The following is a 22164-nucleotide window of genomic DNA, read 5'->3' as shown; positions in this document are numbered from 1 at the left end:
ATTAAAAGCGGTGTTCCCTATTTTTCATTTATTTTTGCAGTTTAAAAACAAATAAAAATGGCAATGTTTGTTTTCATTTTCTTCTCTTTTGATTTGTCTCGTTCCGACTTTAAAAAATAATTCTCCGGATCTCGTTGACAACAATTTGGTTACACCTCATATGACTTCGACAAACCGATCTATCATGCCGAAGAAGAAGGCGAAGAAGATTGTGATCTGTTGGAATTAGCCAGGTTGTCGAAACAAGAGGAGAAGGTAATTCAGCCGCAGGAGGAGCGGGTTGAGATTGTTATTCCAAGCGCCGCCGAGGTCAGAAAGGAAGTGAAAGTTGGGAGTCGCTTCAGAGGCAAGCCAAAAGCAGAATGGTAGCCTTGTTGAAAGAGCATGTGGATGCCTTCGCCTGGTCTTCAGGATATGCCAGGTCAAGTACCGATGTCATTATGCACAAGCTATCATGGAGAGGAGACTGTCCTCTAGAGAAGCAGAACGCTGGTGCTACTCATCAGAGAGTCATGGTGACTTTGTTTCATGATATGATTCATCATGAAATCGAATGCTATGACATGATAGCAAAGTCCCAGACAGAGGAGGGGCATCTGGCAGATCTGGCCAAGCTGAGTGGACCAGTTGAGACAGTTCAAACTGAGGTTGAATTCAGATAAGTGCACTTTTAGAGTGCGGGCCGGTAAGCTGTTGGGGTTCGTTGTAAGAGAGGAATCGAGGTCGATCCTGCTAAAAAAAAATAGAAAAAAAAAAGAAAAAAAATAAAAATAAGAAATGCCTGAACCGAGAATGGAAAGAGAGGTTCGTGGTCTACTAGGTAGATTGAACTACATGTCATGGTTCACATCTCCTCTAACAGCCACGTGGGAACCCATTCAAGAAAAGATCAAACGGTCAGGTGAAATAATGATTGTCAAGGGGCATTGAGAAATAAAAGAATGAGTTGCAGGAACCTCTGATTCTGGAAAGAGACTGTTAATCTGTACTTGACGGTCCTCGAGGGGTCTATGAGGTGTATTGGATCAGCATGACGAGTCTTGTCGAAAAGAGCATGCAATTTACCTTAGCAAAAAGTTTACCGACGGTGAAACAATACATTCACTGTTCAAGAAAACTTGATGTACTTTGGCATAGGCTGCTCGCCGACTGAGATAGTATATGCTGGTTCATACCACTTTGTGGATTTCGCGATGGATCTGAGCAGGTAGATTTCTGAAAGAGCCAGCAATGACCGGACGGGTTGCGAGGTGGCGAATGATTTTGATTGAATACGATATTCAGTACTCCGCTCAGAAGGTGATCAAATGGGAGTGTATTGTCTGATTACCTTGCCCAGCAACCCTTAGAGGATTGTCAACCGATGAAGTTTGAATTCCCTGATGAGGACATTTCGAGGTGCTCAAATCGAGAGATTATGAGGAACCGATCCCGGAGGAGGGGCATGACCCTGAATCCGAACGGATTCTGATGTCTGATGGGGAGGTTAAGGTGGATAAGCTTTTGTTGCCCGGATAACGTTTGAATGCACCGACGGTGTGATTGAGTAGGAAGCTGGTATCCTGAGTATCGATGCGTGCATCTGCTGGGGCAACGTTTTTTCATTGTTATATGGAATGGAAGCTGTGTTACCGGTTGAGGTTCAGATTCCCTCTTTGAGAGTCCTGATGGACGTGAAATTGCAAGAGGCTGAATGGGTAAGGACCCGGTACGAAGAGTTGAGCCTGATTGAAGAAAAGAGGCTAGCGGCCATCTGTCATGGGCAGTTATACCAACAACGAATGAAGCGTGCTTTTGACCGGAAGGTACGGCCTCGGGTATATCACGTAGGTGATATGGTGCTGAAAAGGATCCTTCCTCCTCAAAACGATCGAAGGGGCAAATAGACACCCAATTATGAAGGTCCGTTCGTGGTCAAGAAGGTTTTCCCTGGCGGAGCCTTGTTGTTAACGACCATGGATGGCGAAGATTTTCCATCCCCTGTGAATGCGGACGCAGTTAAAAAATACTTCGTATAAAGAGACCCGCTGGACGAAAAGAACAAAATAGTCCAGGCAAAAATGGGCATCCCGGCGAACCAAAAAAAACAGAAAGAAAGGTTCGGGCAAAAATTAGGGATAAAATGAAAAATTGTACACCCGGCAGGTCGAAAACCTGAAAAGGCGACTTGGGCAAAAAAGGGTATCCCGGTGGACTGAAAACCCGAAAGGGCGGTCCAGGCAAAAGAGGGATTGAAACGAACAACTGCGTATGGCATGATCGTTAGTGCTTTGGTTAAGGCATCATGGATAATACCCGGTAGGGATCAATCAGAAGCGTCTTGTTCAGAAGGCAGAAAGCACGGAGAGTCTGAGGACATATCGGGTGTAACCGAGTTGGAACTCGATGAGATCACGGGTTTCACATTGCCATTAGGATAGATTTTTCCTTTTGTGCGCAATTACCTCTTTTCAGGAATTGCTTCCTTTGTATTGCTCGGTTTTGAGCCACACACTTTTCAGTCAATAAAATGCATATTCAGTCAAATAATTTTGTTTTTGTTTTTCATTACCGCTTTGATTGCAAAAACATCCAGTTGTTTGTGATAAAGAATTTTGCATTTTAAGACATACAGGTCCCTTCCAATGCATGCTTATAAGATTGAAGATTTGAAATCTTATTCGGAAGGTTGGGTGACCCAAGTGTTGAAATCTTGACACGCCTGGGGCACAGTTTTATCTAACGATCTCTTTTGCAGGGACTGTTAGATGTTTTCACTCACCGGCAGGTTGTGATGTGGAAGCTGTTGACCAAAACAAATCCCCGCGGAGTCCGATCAGGGACGAAGGGATAGACGGACGATGGAAAAGACGGCAAGGACGTACGACGATCCTTGAGATTAATCAAGAAGACTCTTCAAAGTCGGAAAATTGAAAAAGTCTGTGTAAGTCCCAGGAGTTTGCTCTTCGTCGAGTGCGGAGCGGTTGGGAATACAAGATGATGGAGCAGAAAAGTCCAGACGAGTTGGGATGTATATCCCCAAGCAGAGTCATGAGGACTAATTCCCCAGCAGATTCAAGGTCTGTGGTTTCCCTAGCAGGGCCAGGATGGTTATCCTCAGCAGGTTTCAGATCGACACTTCCCCAGTCGCCAGGCCTGAAGGTGACAGTTTCCCCAGCGGAAGTATCTGTGTGTGGTGGTTTCCCAAGCGGAGTCGGGATTGATATCCCCAGCTAGTCAAGACTGGTGTATCCCCACAGAGCGCTGGTGGTTCTATTCCCAGCAATTCCTCGAGCGGTTCGGGTGCAAAGGAGGTTTTTCCCCAGCAAGGGTTGCCTTTTCCCAGCAGCAGTGCTATTCCCCAACAGGGTAGAGATCGGAGTGTTGCCGAGTTCCTCGGCAGAGTGTCTCGAGCTCCTCAGAAGAGTCCCTTAAGGGGGATGCCTTTTATGCATTCATCATGTAGAGTAAGCATAGCATGTTGCATAGAAAAATAAATCGCGTAGCATTTCCATAATTATGGAGCATTACGCAGAAAAAGTCATTCATCATTGCAAGCATAAGCTAGTCTCAAGCCGTGGTTATCGTTTGAGAAGTGGTTTTGCCCGAAGGTGAAGATGTTATTCCGAGGAGTTTAGCATCGTGGTTTTGATCAAAGGTGTTCCCCAGTAATGCGATACTGGAAGAAGAGTTTTTGTTGAGCAGAGATGGGAATGTTGACTCGAGAAGTTTCGGGGTCCAAAAAGAGCAAAATAAGAAAGAATAACCCCCAGCTAAAACGCAAAGTGTTCATTGGGTAGGGTTGAAGAAAGAATAGCCGGTTCGTGGCGTGTTATCCCCAGCATGGGTCTTTGGCATGCGGGTCGACTCACTTATCACTGTTTTGTTATCTTCGCCGATGCTGATAGGCATGAAGAGTTTTCCGGTGTCCAGACCGAGACGGTATCCAGACCGAAGTGGCGTTCAGACCAGTTTCCGATTTTCAGATCGAAGAAGTTTCCGACGATCAGGTCGAAGTACTTATGGCATTCAGGCCAGTTTTCCGGTGTTCAGACCGAGGCGGTATCCAGACCGAAGTGGCGTTCAGGCCGATTTTCCGATTTTCAGATCGAAGAAGTTTCCGACGATCAGGTCGAAGTACTTATGGCATTCAGGCCAGTTTTCCGGCATCCAGACCGAGGCGGTATCCAGACCGAAGTGGCGTTCCGGCCAGTTTCCGATTTTCAGATCGAAGAAGTTTCCGACGATCAGGTCGAAGTACTTATGGCATTCAGGCCAATTTTCCGGTGTTCAGACCGAGGCGGTATCCAGACCGAAGTGGCGTTTAGGCCAGTTTCCGATTTTCAGATCGAAGAAGCTTCCGACAATTAGATCGATGCAGCTTGTGGCATTCAGGCCAATCTCCCGGTATTCAGACCGAAGTGGTGTTCAGACCAAAGTGGTGTTCAGACCAAAGTGGCGTTCAGGCTAATTTGCCGGTATTCAGACTGACATCAATGTTCTCATGTTCCGGTGTTCAGTATTCAGACTGACGGGCGGCGCTCAGGCCGTGGCTATCTTGGTGTCACCAGTTATCCAGACATTTCTGTTTCAGTATTCAGGCCGACTTTCTCCGTGCCAGACGGATTTTTCTTCAAGATTGTTTCTTTGCCAATTCTGACAGGCATTGTTAATTATTATCCCATCAGAGTGCAAATGGTTTGTATGTTCTTGGTATTCAATCACTCTTCATCCTGATCATCTGAAAGCCAAGGCTATTCATATCGACAGGTTCACAGTGGATTGAATAGGGGCAGCTGTAACACCTCAAAATTTGCCCTCCTCTCTTGGGACTAGCTGTGCAATTTTGCATATCATTTGTAGGTCATTAGACATTGCATATTGCATATCATGTGGTTACATTGTGTAGGTCATCCCTCAAAAGTCTTGGTCAGAAGATAAGAGGTGTGAAGGTTCAAGCCTGAGGGTTTGTGGATTGATCATTAACCATCTGAGGATGTGTGGTCTGAATTAGGGTTTCATGTTCTTCAAGGAGATTGGTCTTCATCTTGGTTGAAATGATACATCATCACCATCATGGTCTTGTTATCACCAAGAGATTCAAGAGATTTATCAGATACTTTGGGATTAGGGTTTTGACCACTGGTCAACCCTAATCAGTCTAATCATCTGCATTGGGCCAATCAGGGCATGGCAAGGAGATGGGGTCTATAATGGATATGGGGATCATCATGTGATTATATTGAGCTTCTGGAGGCTAGGGTTTCATCATTGAGCCATTTCATCAGGAGGTTGAGGCTCAACTTGATCAGTGCATTGCCAAATTCATCTATCAGTTGAAAAAGTCAACTATGGTCAACTGTGCTTGATTTTATGGATTTGGAGGTGGGAGAGAGTTGGATACACTTCATTCATGTTGAAACAAGTTTCATTTGGCATTTCAAACATCAAGAATGAAGAAAATAAAGTCAGGAGAAAAGTTGCCAAAAAAGGAAAGTGACTTGTAATGGAAGTTTCCAAAAATGGAAAGTTTTTTACCACAAAATTACATGTCCAAAAATGCTTCAAATGAAATTTTGTTCAACATGAAAGTTGTAGATCTTGCTCTCACTTTTCTAAAAAGTCCAAGAACTTGAAATTCCCATGTGTGGTTAGCAAGATATGGTCCAATCATTTTCCAAAAATGCCTAAAATCAAAGTGGCATAACTTTCACATGGAATGGCCAAAATGGATGATCTTTCTTTGAGCAAACCCCATTTCACATGTACTTTCATGGTGTATGGTCAAAATTCATCAAAAATAAGCATGGCAAAAAGTCATTTTTTAAGTGACTTCTTTTGAATTTTTTGTGTGAACATGTGAATTTGAGAAATACAAGGCCAATGCACATGAAACCACTTCCAACACTTCACAAATGCCAAATAGAAGTTGTGTGAACTGTCATTTTGCTGTCACATTGGTTAATTGGAAAAGGTCATTTTGGACATTGCATTAAGAAACTCATTTTCACTAATCAAGCCAATTTTGATAATTGTGATTAACAAAGTGGATTAAGGAGTGAGTATAAGTTGCTAATCATAACAGAATCATAATCACAATTCCATATTCCAAGATTTGTAACTGAATTTCCCTCCAAAACCACAAAACTCTTCAAGCTTCATCCAACTTTTTTTCAATAATTTTCATCCAAATCTTCATCAATTTGCTTCGTTCTTGATTGATCCATGCTCTACATGTGGTATTGGTGAACTGTTTCATTCAATTTGTGGCCAAATCTTCAAGAATTCCAACTGTCCAAAGCTTGCACAACAATGGCATCTTCATGATTCTTGCAATTGGTGCTGTTTCGAGCTAGCCTAATCACTTCAATCATCTTCCTCATCAATAATCTTGATCTGTTTCACCTTCTTACACGTGGAAACAAGCTGATTCGCATCTGCCATCTCCATAAGGTGATTTTTCGAATTCCACCATTGCATGAATTATTATATGGCTTTTGAAGATCATTCAGTGTAGATTATCATGATGCTTTTAGTTTTTGATTTGGTTAAGTGTAGAGAGAGAAATCGTGAATTGAAGTTTGATGCTCCATTCTATTTTGGATCGATCCGTTCTGTACGGTAGGAATTAGGAGATTTCATTTGTATATTATTGATGTACGTACTCAGACGGTTCCAACCATATGCCATTTGTCAATTTTCGTTGCAATTTGTTCATGGTGAAATCTGGAGATAAAGAACACGTTGATGTTCTTGAGTTTTCTGGAAAATGTGCGTTAGATCCTTCAGCCATGTGTTCCAATTCAAACTCGTGTTTACCGCTCAAACAGTCCAATAGAAACGCGCCATGTCAATTAGTTATGCGCGGCGTTTTGCTTCCTGACTCCACTAATTACAAAAATGTCATCAGACTTAATTAATTCATTTTTCATGTTAAATAAATATTTCATTATTTCAATAAACTTCTAAAAATCAAAACAAATCCAATTTTCATCCAAATTGCATGGGAATTTTTGCATCCATCTCCAAATTTCATCTATTTTTTTTTAGGCATAGTAGTCAAAGTTGTGCCTGGAGAATTTTTGACTTTGCCTATTGATCTTGTTCATGTATGCCTTTTGTGTATGTTTTACCATATTGATCATGAAATGATGATGCCCTATCCAAAATGCATGAAATTTTATAGGCTTGTTCTTGACACATTGCTGGTGATTTTGATATATAGTTTGCTAATTTGGGATTTATGGTTTGCAAGTTATGATGTGTTCAAGTTGAGTGTGACAATGTGTGTCACACTATGTTAGGTCAACTTCATGATTTTATTTGACTTGCCTATGCTTTGCCAAATGCTCTCAAATTTTGCATGTGATATCATATGTATGTCTAGTTTTGCCATGATTTTTTGTAGGAATTGTTGATCCATTTCCTATTTGATTGGAATTTTTCCTTCTGTTTGGTCATTTTGTGATTTTTTGTGACACATGTTACCATTTGATTTGTGAAATTCTGATCATTGATTGTATGAGTGTGAAATTTGGTATGAGAATTGTAGACACATTATAGGTCATTTTGGTTTTGATCCCATTCATTTATCATGTATTGTCACTGATTTGTGATTTTTGGAAGATGATGATTGTTTTGATGCCTTGTGTTGGCTTGCTTGAGCTTTTCTGAACTTAGTGAATTTAATTTCCATACTTCCATTGATCCAAATGAGCTGAAAATTGATATGCTACTCATTGAATGTGTTCTGTTTAGGTTGGAATTTTTGTGGAATTTATTGAGCTGTTTTGATATTGATTTGATTGAGATCTTTCTGTTTGGTCTTTTGAAGTTGCAAATTGCATGTTTGATGCTATTTTGTGCATAAAATGATAATGGTGATTGATATGAGCATGGGACCAATTGGTTTTGCTTTTAAATTGTTTGATTGTGATTTTGATTGATTTTCACTTGCTGTTTTGATTTTTTCATCTCCTTTGGACCCTAGGCTTGTCCTAGTGGTCTTGTTTCTCACTTTTGAATTGTGTTTCAGGTTGAGATGCAAATGCCTTAAAGGAGAAAAATGCAAGTTGATTAAATTGATTTTGGTTGCTTGTTGTAAACTAACTTGGTTTATTTTGTAGGATGCTTGGCTCACTTGAGTTGATTGTGCTTTGCACATTGCATTGTTTGGTTACATTGACTGTTGACTTTTGCTGTTTGTTTTGACTGTGTGACTTGAATACTGACTGTGCTTGATTGATTCCAGGTACCATAGTCGCTTTAGTTCTTTAAGAACTTGCTGTGCTGCTGCTTGGTTGTATAAACCAGTTGAGGTAGACTCTCTTGTCTCCATGTAGTCTGGAAGACCTGGCTTGTTATTTAGCCAGGCAACTGTCTGAAGTCCTCCTTAAGAGGCGATGTTTGTGATTGTTTACCTTTGTCCCCAAGCAGGTAAAGACCTCTATGAGGCAATTGGCGGAACCCAAGGGATATGCAATCTATCCCCCGCTATTCTTGTTGAGTCGTCCCTCTGCTCACACCACTGTGTTGATGCATTGGGACATTAACCCAAGATCTTGTGTTGTTGCACAGTTGAGTCAGAGTCTTGAGTGTAGAAGGGTTCCTCCTTTCTGAACCCGCGCTCCTTTGTCTGAAGCTCTCCCTGGCCAGGGATAAGAGCTGTGAAGTCGAATCTTCACTCACCTTTCATCTGCTTCACCCTGACTCTCAATGTCAGGGTTAAGAGCGAACACTACCCTGTACAGATGACTTGCCTCGGCAGTCCACCCTTGTTTGAGCCTCACTTGACTGGATATAGTGTGTGCTATGTGAATGTTTGTTTTATTTTGATTGATGCTAGCATGCTTGTTTTCCTGGTTAGGATTAGCTTGCTGTTGTGCAAGTAGATAGAAACCACAACATAGGGCAATGATGCATGATAACACTAGGCTATAGTACAGCTCCCTGGTAGTGTGTCTCCCTTTGGTTTCTGGCTAGAATTTCTTTCCCGCTCAGGGGAACTACGTCGCCCTGATCCTCATACCAGATGAGGTACGTAGGCAGGAGACCGTGCGAGGTCTCTCCGGGCACTTTTCTTTCTTTTTGTGTGTGTGCTTGACAGTAATAGGCTCGAGTTCCCGACTCCCTATCAACTTTTTTGGTTGTTGTGTGCTTGGAAGCTGATGTAAGTCCATCGAGTGGCATTCGGGTTCCAGTGTGCGTGTGTTTGGTTCGGATGCCGATGTAAGTCCAGTGATTGGCTTTCGGGCTCCACGTTTGCCTTTTTGTGTGTGTTTTGGTTCGGATGCTGATGTAAGTCCAGTGATTGGCATTCAGGCTCCCAGTTTGCCCGTGTTTGTGTGTGTCTTGTTTGGCGTGCGTGAGCCGAACTACGGCAGCTCTGATTCTCGTTCCAGACGAGATACGTAGGCATAGGATGCGATGTCCTAGCGAGCCCTCTCCTCTTAACCCCACCTGTGTTGTTTCGGTGTGTGTGTGTGTGATGTGTTTGTTTTAGCAACCTTTTCTTTCTTTTAGAGCGTGGATCCCGTCGAGTACGACGGACGTGAGGGGTGCTAATACCTTCCCCTTGCGTAACCGACTCCCGTACCCTTTCTCTTTGGTCGCGAGACCATGCTTTTTCCAAGGTTTACTCTGAGTGTTTCCTTTCCCTCTTTTGGGATAAATAACGCACGGTGGCGGCTCTGTGTTGTTTTTGTTTCAGCCCGCCGGTTGTTTTTCGCGGATGCGACAGGGATTAAGAGTAGAGAAGATCCTAATAGCGTTCACATCCACAAACTTGTCGATGTTGGGGAACAATACTAACCCATAGATGAGAAGTATAAATATGGCCTCAAAGGCGTCCTCACTCATGGCCTTCCCATGCATAATAGCTTGAGCAATGAGGAATTCAGAAGGGAGATCTTGAATTCCACCTTTGGTAGTCATATGAGCACCAACTAGAGATTCATCTATATGCAACATGACAGCTATCTCTTGAGAAGTAGGAATACTCTCCAAGCCACTGAACGGCAACTGGTCTAGAATTGGTATACCCACAAGATAGGCATACTCCTCGAGCGTGGGCAAAAGATGAAAATCCGGAAATGTGAAGCAAAGGTACAAAGGATCATAAAACTATACCAATACACTCATCAATCCTTCATCCACCTGAGTAGTCAGAAGGGGAAGAAGCTTCCCAAAACGGGCCTTGAAACCCAAGGGATCTAGTACATAGGATGTCAGATTCCTTAACTCTTTCAAGTCTGGTTGTCTGAGCTGTACTTCTCTGTATTCCTTCTTTGTCTTTCCATGTCTGAAAAATTTGCAAACAGACCTCTTAAATTCCTTGAAAATTTTCTTCATTACTGATGATATGGATGCAAATGGGTGCATGAATGCAACAATCACACTCAAGGATCAAGCAAAGCACACCAAACAAAGGTCATGGGATGGATCATGTTATCCTTAATATTAATCATCCATTTTGGTGGATTATGGTTTACACCTTATCAACACCCAAGTTCCATTGATATTAAGGACACACGAACAGATCAACCACGAATCAAGGGTTTGTTGCGAGTCACGAGCATGGAATTTCGGTTAAGAACCACCCAAAGGGAGTGTACTAGGGTTTAAACCTGCCAAACATGTTCTACAAGAGGTTCCCATAGTCATCATCCCATCTTTCGGATATTATCGGAGAAACGACTACTCGTATTCCAAAAATATTCTTAAGAGAGACTCTTATGAGTGTAGTATCACGTAACAATCGTATCAAATCTTACACTTGAACGACTTTCGCACTACATCCTACGAATAGGCCAAGATGGGCTTGGTAAACTAAGGCCCTTGGCTTCTAAGGTCTATATTGGAAAGAGTAATGTCTAACCACAACTACTTGTGTGACATTATTGATCCCAACATGACCTCCACCAAGTGAATGGGCTTGCAGGTCAACTTGCTAAGGAATAACTCCACACAAGTCAACAAGGCTACCATTCTCCTATCCTAAGTGCACTCGAGTCCGGGTATAGAACTCATCTCACAAAGATCACCAAGCATACAAGGAATTAATATTCAAGCAATTCAATCATTACATACACTACAGTAATCCCAAATTGCACAAAAATATATCACAAAACAATATACACAACAATACAACAAAAATGAAAAGTAGGCAAAACCCACTAGGCAAAAGATCCCCAGTAGAGTCGCCACTTTTCTGTAGCGGGGTATTCGTTACCATTAGAGATATTGACTAAATCCAAGGTAACTCATACAAGTCGAGTCGCCACCTCACTTCTATTTATCCAAAGGAATGGTTAGAAAGCGAACAAAAACCTAAAAGTTTTATCAAATCAAAAACTAGTAAAAGAGAGTCAGAGATCTGGGTAAGGGGGTTGGTTATGCAATGGGAAGGTGTTAGGCACCCAAAACATCCTAGGTACTCCTAGGGAGCCCTTTTCATACTTTTTGTAAAGGTTGTTGTCTTGTGAAAAATTTGTTTGTGCAAACATGATTGAAGAGATGAGAAGAGAATATACAAGTTATTTACATTTTGTGTTTGGATGGATAAACCCATTGCCTACGTACCATCTTAAAAAAGATTAGGATCAAAACCTCGTAGTTCGGGGTAAAAATTTCAAAATGAGTTGGTGAATTGATTGGTCCAAAAGCCTTAAGGTCTTTTGTTATCCAAGGGAGAAAACTCAACCTAAAACCACAAATCCACCCTGTGAGGATAGCTTCAACATGCTAGTGAGGGGTTAACTCTATAATAAGCATGGAAGACTCGTTGTCCATCACTAAGGATATAGATGAGTATTACATCTACCACAAGGATAACTCAAACCTAATAGCTAAAGGTTATGAAAAAGTTTTGATTAAGAGAGTGGCCATTGAAACCACAAAAGACATTTGAATGGGTTATATTTACCAATGAAAAGTATGTACAAAATATGGTCAAAGTTGGCTTAGAGATTGAATTCAAAATAAGTATTAAGAAAAGAAAGTTTGAAAATCAAAAGCATAAGGCTTAGGTTTCTAATGTTGAAAACAAGTATTAAATGTTTGCACAAAAGCTTTGGCTTGGGTTAGAGTGGAGGGAAGAAGAAGAATGGCTAAGATCCTAAGCAATGCAAAAGGTGAGGGATAAGAAACAAAACCACAAAAAGGAGTTCCTCTCTTAAGATCATATTGATGATCCAAGTAGCTCCCATCCTTTGAAATAAGCAACCACATAAGCATACACTCAAGCAATCAACAATCAAATGAACTCTTTGGAAAGCCCTTCAATGCATCTTGGATCTCTCTCTCTTAGGAGCTCATGGCAATGGTTCCTCAATTTGGCTCAAGTGGAAATCCCTAGCACAAAGAAACACACACATCAAAAGGTTCTATTAACAATCAAAGAATGGACAAGAGGGAGTTTAGAATATGGTCCTTTCAATGTTCATCTTCAAGTTTTAAGCATTCTAAAGGCATGAGGCCTAGTTGCTCTTTGAAATTTATAGCACTCTAAAGGCATGAGGCCTAGTTGCTCTTCAAACTCCATTAGCTTGGGTAAAGTCCTAAGATCTAAGTCCATTTTGTCCAATTCTTTGCATTTGGTTCACAACAAACAGACAAACACAAGCACAAAAGATATATATACATAATTATATGCTCAAATGAGCAAAAGGCAAATGGCATTAGCATAAACATGTGCTCAAGTGAGCAAAGGGAAAAGCAAATGAATAATATGTACAAGAATAGTAAATCACATAAAAGTAAAGTGCAAAAAGTAAATGTTAATGGTTAATGATTAGTGTTAGTAGTTAGTGTGCCATAAGGCAAATTTAGCGCTATGTTAAGCAATCGTAATTGGACTTATGTAGAAGTCACAACTATCTGAGGCCGGTCAATAATAATGTAGGCAACAACACAAGTTAGAAGTCTTGATTAGTGAACCAAGTTCCAACAACTTGCCATGCCAAAAAAGAAAAAGAGAATTGATCTTGTATTGGTTTAAGTCCTATGCATGTTTAGGAAACAACCTATCCTTAATGCAAAGCCATTCACTTGATCAATTGATCAAGATGAATTAGATTTGAATCAAGGAAGATTAAGTCTCCCTAATCAATGCTAACTTATCAACCTTTAACTCATTGATCAAAAAAGAAAAAGAAGAAAAAGAAGAAAGAGATGAATAATGGAAAAGGAAATGGAAAGAATAAAGTGCATAAGGTAAAATAAAATGTACCAATCCATGTGTGTTGACCAAATGACATTGAGAGTCAAAGTCAAATAATGAGAAACCAGAAATGAGATGAAGATTGGAGGTCAAACAATAAGCAAAATATTTTTGGCATTTTTAATATTAAAATAAACTTGAATTAAAAATAAAACTAAGGTCAAACTTCAAAATCACTTCAAATCAACATTGAAAGGTCCAAGTGATTTATCCCAAGTTCAACAAGGTCAAACCAAGTTTGACAAAAAATTTCAGCATTTTTAAAAGTCAAAAACTAATTTTAATCAATTAAATATGAATAAAAATAACCTAATTGAACTAAAATCTCAAATAAATCTCAAATCAATTAAAAAATTGATGAGAATATTTTTCGTAGATCCATCATCATTCAAATAGGTTAGGAAAATATTTTTGTATTTTTTGAATATCAAAAACTATTTAAAATGAATTAAAAATAACCAGAAAAGAGAAAATTCAAAAAAAATATCAAATGACAAAATAAAAAATATTAAAAAACAAAATTATAAACTAGAAATTATTTGGAGAAGAATGCAATTGGTGCCATATTTTTTGGAATTAAAATGAAGAAGATATGAATTTTTGAAAATAATGGAAATAAAAGAAATTAAATCAGAAAATAGGAAAATCAAAAATACCAGGAGCGTCTGATGGAACTCATTAATTGACGTGGCAACATCTAATGGTCCAGAAGCGCGTTTCCACGGTAGGCCAAAGTCAGAAGCGAAACACATGGCATTAAATCAAGTAATCCAAACGCATGGCTGAGATTAAAACGTGGGATGTGCATCCAACGATCCAGATTGAATCTGGCATGGTGGACGGTGGCCAGCACCACCGTCTTCTCCGGCGAGCACTCAAGCTCCGGACAGAGTTGCAGGTCCTCCAAACTCAACCAAAATCCACGATCTAGGTACCAAATTAAAGTTGGGGTGATGTACATAACCCCTGTACCACTCAATTTCATTCTAGATCTCTATATTGAGAGAAATCAGAGGTGGAAATTATGTGGTGTTCATGTGAACTTCATGGATTTCAACAATTGAGCACTCAAAACAATTGCCTCTATGAAGAGGACTTCAGCCAACACAATATCCAAGCAAATAGATCAATAAATAGTGAGTTTCGAAGAAAAAATAAGTTGGAGAGAACCTTTGAATTGTGGTGATCTGAGCTTGTTTCCTTGCTTCCTTTGGCCAAACTGAGCTTCAATGGATTATGAGAGAGAGGTCTACGAACTTTAGATCTAGAAATTCAACCAGATTTAGTTGAATTTCAGATCTGAAAAATTTGAATGAAAATGAAATAGTTCCTTTGGTGAGAGGTTTGGTTTTCAATTCAGCAGCATTTCAGGTTGATTCATGGATGAAAATTGAATGGAATGATGCCTCTATCTATAGAAGGAGAGGCAAGGCAAGTGTGATTAAACTCGTGTGCATGGCAAGAGGATATTCATTGCATGGGCTTGCATGATCATGTAGAAGGCCCAAATCCAATGCCAAATGCAATCAGAGATATAATTGAGCAGAAATGGACGTGTAGTTGGTAATGCATAGGCTTGTGTAATGAGTTTCAACATGTTATGCACAATTATGCCTAAAACTTCTCCTCTTTGAAAATGCCATTTGCCAAATCCAAACATGAGCATGTGATTAATGGTTGGAAAGATCTTGGTGTAAGGAACAAATGTTATGTTGGGCAAAAATCCATTTGAAGTGTGGAAATTAGTGAATTTTGAGTTTAAAGTGTAAGGTGCAAAACATGCAAAGGTGAGGTTTCCAAATTTGGCCAATGTTCAAGCCGCTCTGTTTTGATGATGCAAATTTCAAATGAAAAAACTTTCAACATCAAAGTTGTATATCTTTTCAAGACAATCAAAATGGACTTAAATTTTGCATCATTTGGATTTTTGATGGAAGAGTTATAGGCACATGAAGTTGGGTATTTTTTTGCCTTTCAATGCATTTGGTCCAAAGTGACCTATAATGTTTTGCATTATCACATGTATTTCCTTTGAGATTTTGAAATTTTGTTCAACATAACATTTGAGTTATACATCTTACGCTTTCCAATGCATTTGATCCCACCTCAAAATCATAAAAAATGAATGAGTTATGCTCTTGGGAAGTTGACCCAAAATTAAGGTTTTAGTCAAAATGGCCTATAATGTATTGGAATGGGAGATGACCTTCAAAGCTTCAAATAAATTTTTGATGAAAATGAAAGTTATTCATATTATCCTTAAGAACAGTTTTGCTTTTGGGATCATCTCCATTTTACCAACACATAAATAGTTAGGTCTCAGTACATTTCAAAATAATCAGATGAATTGACTGATCAAATTTTCAAGTCCATGACTCATATCTTGATGAATTGATGATTGAGGACACTCAAATAAGTTCAAATATGCATTAAATGATGAATTAAAGAAACTTCCCTTGATTGTATTTGATCATGGGCTGAGGTTGCTTCAAGAGCAAGGCATTGTGGATGATCTGATGAACTAGGGTTTCCTTGGGAAACAAACCTCAAACCCCTTGGTTTGCCTTGATCAAAATGATGAATTGAGATGCTAGGGAGGCATATTTGATGGATGAGAGCTTTGGGAACCATTACCATGCTTGCTATCATCTTCTCTTGGACATATCTCTGCACAAAGGATCTCCTTGAAGCTCTTGACCTTGTGATTGCTCAGGCTACAAACAAGAAATGTTAGTGACATATTTTTGTACTTTTGGTTGGTAAACAAAATAAGAAAAGCAATAATATACAATTCAAGCTTGCTTGGTGATCTCAAACCACTCACAAGAGGTCCCACCCAAAGGTAAAGGGAACCAAGATGCTTATGATCCTTGAGGCAATGCAAATGCAATGTTATGATGCCATGAGGGATCTTAGGGACAAAATTAGGGTCTTAAAGAACCCAAATTGGTTGATTACTTGTTTGTGTGTGTGCTAGGTCCAAATTAAAGGAGCATCTTGAGTCATCTCTATGACTTCAAGAAAAGGAACTCCAATGGTTTATCTTTCCCCTCTTACCTTTGTATGCTTTAGGACTAGCCCTTCTCTTCTTCTCCTCACTCTAACCAAGCCAAAAACCATTTCAAAACTTTGACTTTGTTTCAAATTAGAAACCTAGGCCTTATGCCTCTGACTTTTCAAAACTCTTTTCATAAATACTCATTGTGAATAAACATTAATCCAACTTTAACTTCATTTTGTAAATAAGTCTAACTTGTAAATACAACTCATTTCAAGTTGTTTTGTGGTTTCAATGGCCACCTTATTAAAAAATTTCAAAAACATTAGTCATAGGTTTGAGTTATCATAGTGGTTGATGTGAATCTCACCTCATCCTTAGTGGTTGAATTGTAAGTCTTCCATGCTTATTATAGGGTTAACCCCTCACTAGCATGTTGAAGCCTTCCTCACATGGTGGATTGTTGGTATAGGTTGAGTTTTCTCCCTTTGATGAAAAAAGACCTTAAGGCTTTTGATCAAATCAATTCACCAATCTTTGAGATTTTTACCCCGAACTACGAGGTTTTGATCCTCCTTTGTGATGGTACGTAGGCAATGGGTTCATCCATTCAAACAACAAAATTTGTAAATATAATCTATTCTTTTCTCATCACCCCAATCTTTTGGTACAAATATTTTCACAAATACCAACCTACAACACATACTTGCAAAAAGGATTCCCTTAGAGTACTAAGGATGTTTTGGGTGCGTAAAAACTTCCCTTTTCATAACAACCCCCTTACCCAGATCTCTGACATTTTTATTAGTTTTTTATTTGAAAAACTTCTTACCTTGGCTTTTGTTCGCTTTTTAGCCTCTCCTTTGGAAAAATAAAAGTGCGGTGGCGACTCGAATTGTATGTTGACTTTTGGTTTAGTCAATAAACCTAAAGGTAACGAAAACCCCGCTACAGAAAAGTGGCGACTTTGCTGGGGATTGGTTATCTTCCTAATGGATTTAGCCTACTTTTTACTTGTATGTTTATATTTATTTGTGACATATTTTTGTGCAAATTTGGGATGACTGTATTGTTTGTAATGTATGAATTGCTTGATATATTAATTGCTTGTATACTTGGTGGTCTCTTGTGAGATGAGTTCTATACCCGAATTCGAGTGCACTTATGATAGGAGAATTACATAGTCTTGTTGACTTGTGTAGAGTTACTCCTTAACAAGTTAACTTACAAGCCCATTCACTTGGTGGAGGTCTTGCTGGGATCAATAATATCACACGAGTAGTCGTGGTTAGGCATTACTCTTTCCAATATAAACCTTAGAAGCCAAGGACCTTAGATACCTAGCCCATCTTAGCCTATTTTAGGACGTAGTGCGAAGGCCGTTCAAGTGTAAGACTTGAGGCGATTGTTACGGAATACTACACTCATAAGACTCTCTCTTGAGAATATTTTTGGAATACGAGTAGTCGTTTTATCCGATAATATCCGAAAGATGAGATGATGACTATGGGAACCTTTTTAGAACATGATTGTCAGGTTTAACCATAGTACACTCCCGTTGGGTGGTCCTTAACCAAGACTCCATGGTCGTGACTTACAACAAACCCTTGATTCACGGTCGATCCGTTCTCGTATATCCTCAATATCAATGGAACTTGGGTGTTGATAAGGTGTAAACCATAATCCATAAAAATGGATGATTGATATTGATGATAACTTGAGCCATCCTGTGACCTTTGTATGGTGTGACTTGCTTGATCCTTGAGTGTGATTGTTGCATCCATGCATTCATGCATTCATTCGTATTCATATCATCCATAATAAGGATTTTACAAGGAACTTAAGAGGTCTATTTGCAAATTTTCAGACATGGATAAGCAAAGAAGGAATACGAAGAAGTACAGTTTCAGACAACCTGGCTTGAAAGAGTTAAAGAGTTTGGCATCTTATGTATTAGAGCCTTTGGAGTTCAAAGCCCTTCATGAGAAGCTTCTGTCTGTTCTTTCGACTAAGGTGGATGAAGGATTGATGAGTGTGTTGGTGCAGTTCTACGATCCTCTGTATTGGTGCTTCACTTTTCCGGATTTCCAGCTTTTGCCTACACTAGAGGAGTATGTCTATCATGTGGGTATACCTATTCTTGATCAGTTGCCGTTCAGTGGTTTAGAGAAGATTCTGTCTTCTCAAGAGATTGCTGACATGCTTCATGTGGAGGTATCTGACATTGTTGCCCATATGACTACCAAAGGTGGACTTCAAGGTCTCCCGTCTGATTTTCTGATTGCCAAAGCTACTTTGTTTGGGAAGGCCATGAGTAAGGAAGCTTTTGAAGCATATTTGTACTCCTCATCTACGGGCTAGTGTTATTCCCCAACATCGACAACTTTGTGGATGTGAATGCTATTAGGATTTTCTCTTCTCTTAATCCCATTCCAACTCTGTTAGGTGACACTTATTTCTCTTTGCATATGAGGAATGCAAAGGGCGGTGGCTCCATTGTGTGATGTCTGCCTCTGTTGTACAAGTGGTTTATTTCGCACTTGCCTCAGACACTTGCCTTCAAGGAGAATAAGGGATGTCTACGGTGGTCCACGAGACTTATGTCTCTCACTAATGATGATATCTCTTGGTATAATCATGTTTATGATGGCGCTCATATTATTGACTCTTGTGGTGAATTCTCCAATGTACCTCTTCTTGGTACATGTGGTGGAATTAACTACAACCCGACATTGGCTCGTCGTCAGCTTGGGTTCCCCTTAAAGGATAAACCTAACAACATTTCGTTGGAAGGCTTGTTCTTTCAAGAGGGTAAAGATCACCAAAACTTGAAGGATAAGATGGTCCGCGCCTGGAACAAGGTTCATAGGAAAGGGAGGAATGAGCTTGGTCTGAACAGTTGTGTTGCTTTGGAACATTACACCTCTTGGGTAAGGAAGAGAACTCTTGAGTACCGCATGCCGTACGAGTATCCAAGACCTACCCCTATGGTTATGGTTGGGCCTTAAATCCTCCCTAATCAAGGAGTAGAGGAGTTGAGAGACGAACATCGTTCGCGTGTTTGGGTTCGTGAGCGTGAGGAACTTCTTCAGCAGCTCAAAGATAAGGATGCAATGATAGAGTTTCTAGAGCATCAGGTTATTGATGAGCCTGATGATGTGGTTACTTCTCTTCTTCCTCACTCATCCAGGTTTTGGAAGAGGAAGTATGATCAGCTCACCAAGGAGAAGGCCGACATGGAAGCAGCTTATGAGAGAGAGGTGAAGAGGCTTCGCGCAATTTATCTTCCGATCTCGAAGGCTTTGGACGATTGCTTCTAGGGCTCCATAGGATGTTTATTCTCCTTTTCTCTTGTATTGTATTTGGTTACCAAAACTGTACTACTTCATTGGTGTAAAAAGTTTCCAAATATTATTCCTATGAATATTCCATATATGTCTTAAAAACAATATTTTCAAACATTTGCAAATAGATCTCTATAAAGTCCCTCTGATAAAAACAAATCATATGCACAAGCATTGCATGCATCATATGCATAAGCAGGTTTTGTTCCGAGCTCTTGATCAATGGTCTAACTCTTTGCTCTTCATTTATTTTGAAGACAAGTTAAGGCACCGGTATAACACCAAAGAAAATCATCTGAAGATAATGGAACACCTCAAGCAAGAGAACAGAGACCTGAAGGAAGAGATTGCTAGACCGACTGCCATGATGGAGTCAGTTATGGCTACTTCAACAGCTCATGCAACTCCTCCCGCGAGGACGGTTATCTCTGAGGTGGCTACTTCAACAGTGCCTGCGGCCACATCCCACTTAGCCCCAACTATGCCAGCTGGATTCCCTTGGGGAATGCCATCCAACTTCATACTAGAGGGCTTCGCTCCCACTCTTGCTTCTATGCCGGCGTCTAGCCCGGTCCTGTCTGTGCCACCTCCTATTGTGCACACCCTCCCGCGTGTAGAAGACACCATTTATCATTCCGAGCCATCTGAGGGCCCGAATGTATATGAGAAAATGGATGAGATGAAAGATCAACTCCTTGAGTTGCGCAAGGAACTGAAGACTTTGAGGGGTAAGGATCTCTTTGGGAAGAGTGCTGCTGAGTTGTGCTTGGTACCCAACGTTAAAATCTCTATTAAATTCAAGTTGCCTGACTTTGAGAAGTACAAGGGAAATACATATCCACTCAGCCATCTTGTGATGTATGCTCGCAAGATGTCAACTCAGACAGACAATGATCAACTGCTGATTCACTACTTTCAGGATAGCCTGACTGGTGCTGCGCTTCGGTGGTATATGGGGATGGAGAGTGCAAGCATCTTCACTTTCAACGATCTAAGAGAGGCCTTTGTGAAACAGTATAAATATAATGTGGACATGGCTCCAGACAGAGATCATCTGAGGGCAATGTCCTAGAAGGACAAGGAGACCTTCAAGGAATACACCAAGAGATGGCGAGAATTAGCAGCTCAGATAGTGCCACCCTTGGAGGAGAAGGAGATGACAAAGATCTTCCTGAAGACTTTGAGCTCTTTCTATTCCGAGCACATGATTGCTAGTGCTCCCTCGGACTTCACCGAAATGGTGAATATGGGGATGAGGCTAGAAGAAGGGGTCTGTGAAGGACGCTTGTCTCGTGATGATGGTTCCTCAGCAAAGAAATATGGAGGATTTGCTAGGAAGAAAGAAGGGGAGACTCATGTTGTGTCTTCCCATGTCAAAAGAAGGTCCTCTGTGAAGAGGAGAGAAGTCCGTCCAACTGTTAACCAACACCAGGTGGCTCATATAGCACCTACTTTCAGAGAAGTTCAACAACAACCACAACAACAACATCGTCAATAACAACAGGCTTACCAGCCTCGCAGAAATAACAACACCAGCACCAGTAACTATGAAAGGAAGAGGGTGACGTTTGACCCAATTCCTATGACATATGCTGAACTTTATCCTTCCTTAATTGATAGGAAGCTGATAACTCCTCGTGATCCTCCTGTTGTGCTAGCCAATCCTCAATTGTGGTACAAGCCCGAACTTCACTATGTGTATCATTCCGGTGCGCTCGGACATGACGTGGAAAATTGCTTTCCATTGAAGACCAAGGTGCAAGACCTTGTGAGGAGTGGGATACTGTTCTTTGAGGACGTAGGCCCTAATGTCGAGAAGAACCCATTGCCCGAGCATGGGAAGGAAGCTGTTAATATGGTTCAGGGGTGCCCTGGCAAGTACAAAGTCCTTTATGTGAATGACATAAGGCAATCCTTAGTAGAGATGCATAAGCTGTTGTGTGAACACAGTCATTATGAGCATGGTCATGATAGGTGTCAGGTGTGCATTATCAATGAAAGAGGATGTCGTCAAGAGAGAAAGGACATCCAAGAGATGTTGGACCAAGGAATGATCGAGATACTTCAGAATCGTAATGAGGATGAAGTTGATGTTATTACTCCTGTATTTAAAATTCCTGATCCTGTTGTTATCAAGTATGATGGCAGCAAGAAGAAAGTGTCGTCAGCTCTTGTGATCAAGCCAGCGGGTCCTGTCCCATATGTATCAGACAAAGCGGTCCCGTACCGTTATAACGCTGTTATGCTGGAAGATGGAAAGGAGGTACCTTTGCCCTCAACTTCTGTGGTAAGCATTTCAGATGTCATTGGAGTGACCCGTAGTGGTCGTGTTTTCTCGGCTCAGCCTAAATCCCACGAAGACATTATGAAGAAGGATGTTGTCAGTCCTTTCGGTCCCGTAGGGACTTCTTATTCAAATTCGTCTGTTCTTGTTGTGAAGGGTGTTAACCCTATTGTCGTTAAAACCAATAATACTCCTATCTTGGTTGGCTAGTCTGGCATGTTAAAAGAGGATGGTGATGAGATGTTGAGGCTCATCAAGAGGAGTGAGTATAATGTTATGGATCAGTTGCTACAAACTCCATCAAAGATATATGTCTTATCTTTGTTGATGAATTCAGAGC

The sequence above is a fragment of the Lathyrus oleraceus genome, chromosome 1 (genome assembly GCF_024323335.1).
Source record: "Lathyrus oleraceus cultivar Zhongwan6 chromosome 1, CAAS_Psat_ZW6_1.0, whole genome shotgun sequence".
In the NCBI taxonomy this organism is placed as follows: domain Eukaryota; kingdom Viridiplantae; phylum Streptophyta; class Magnoliopsida; order Fabales; family Fabaceae; genus Lathyrus; species Lathyrus oleraceus.
This window is presented reverse-complemented; position numbering follows the sequence as displayed.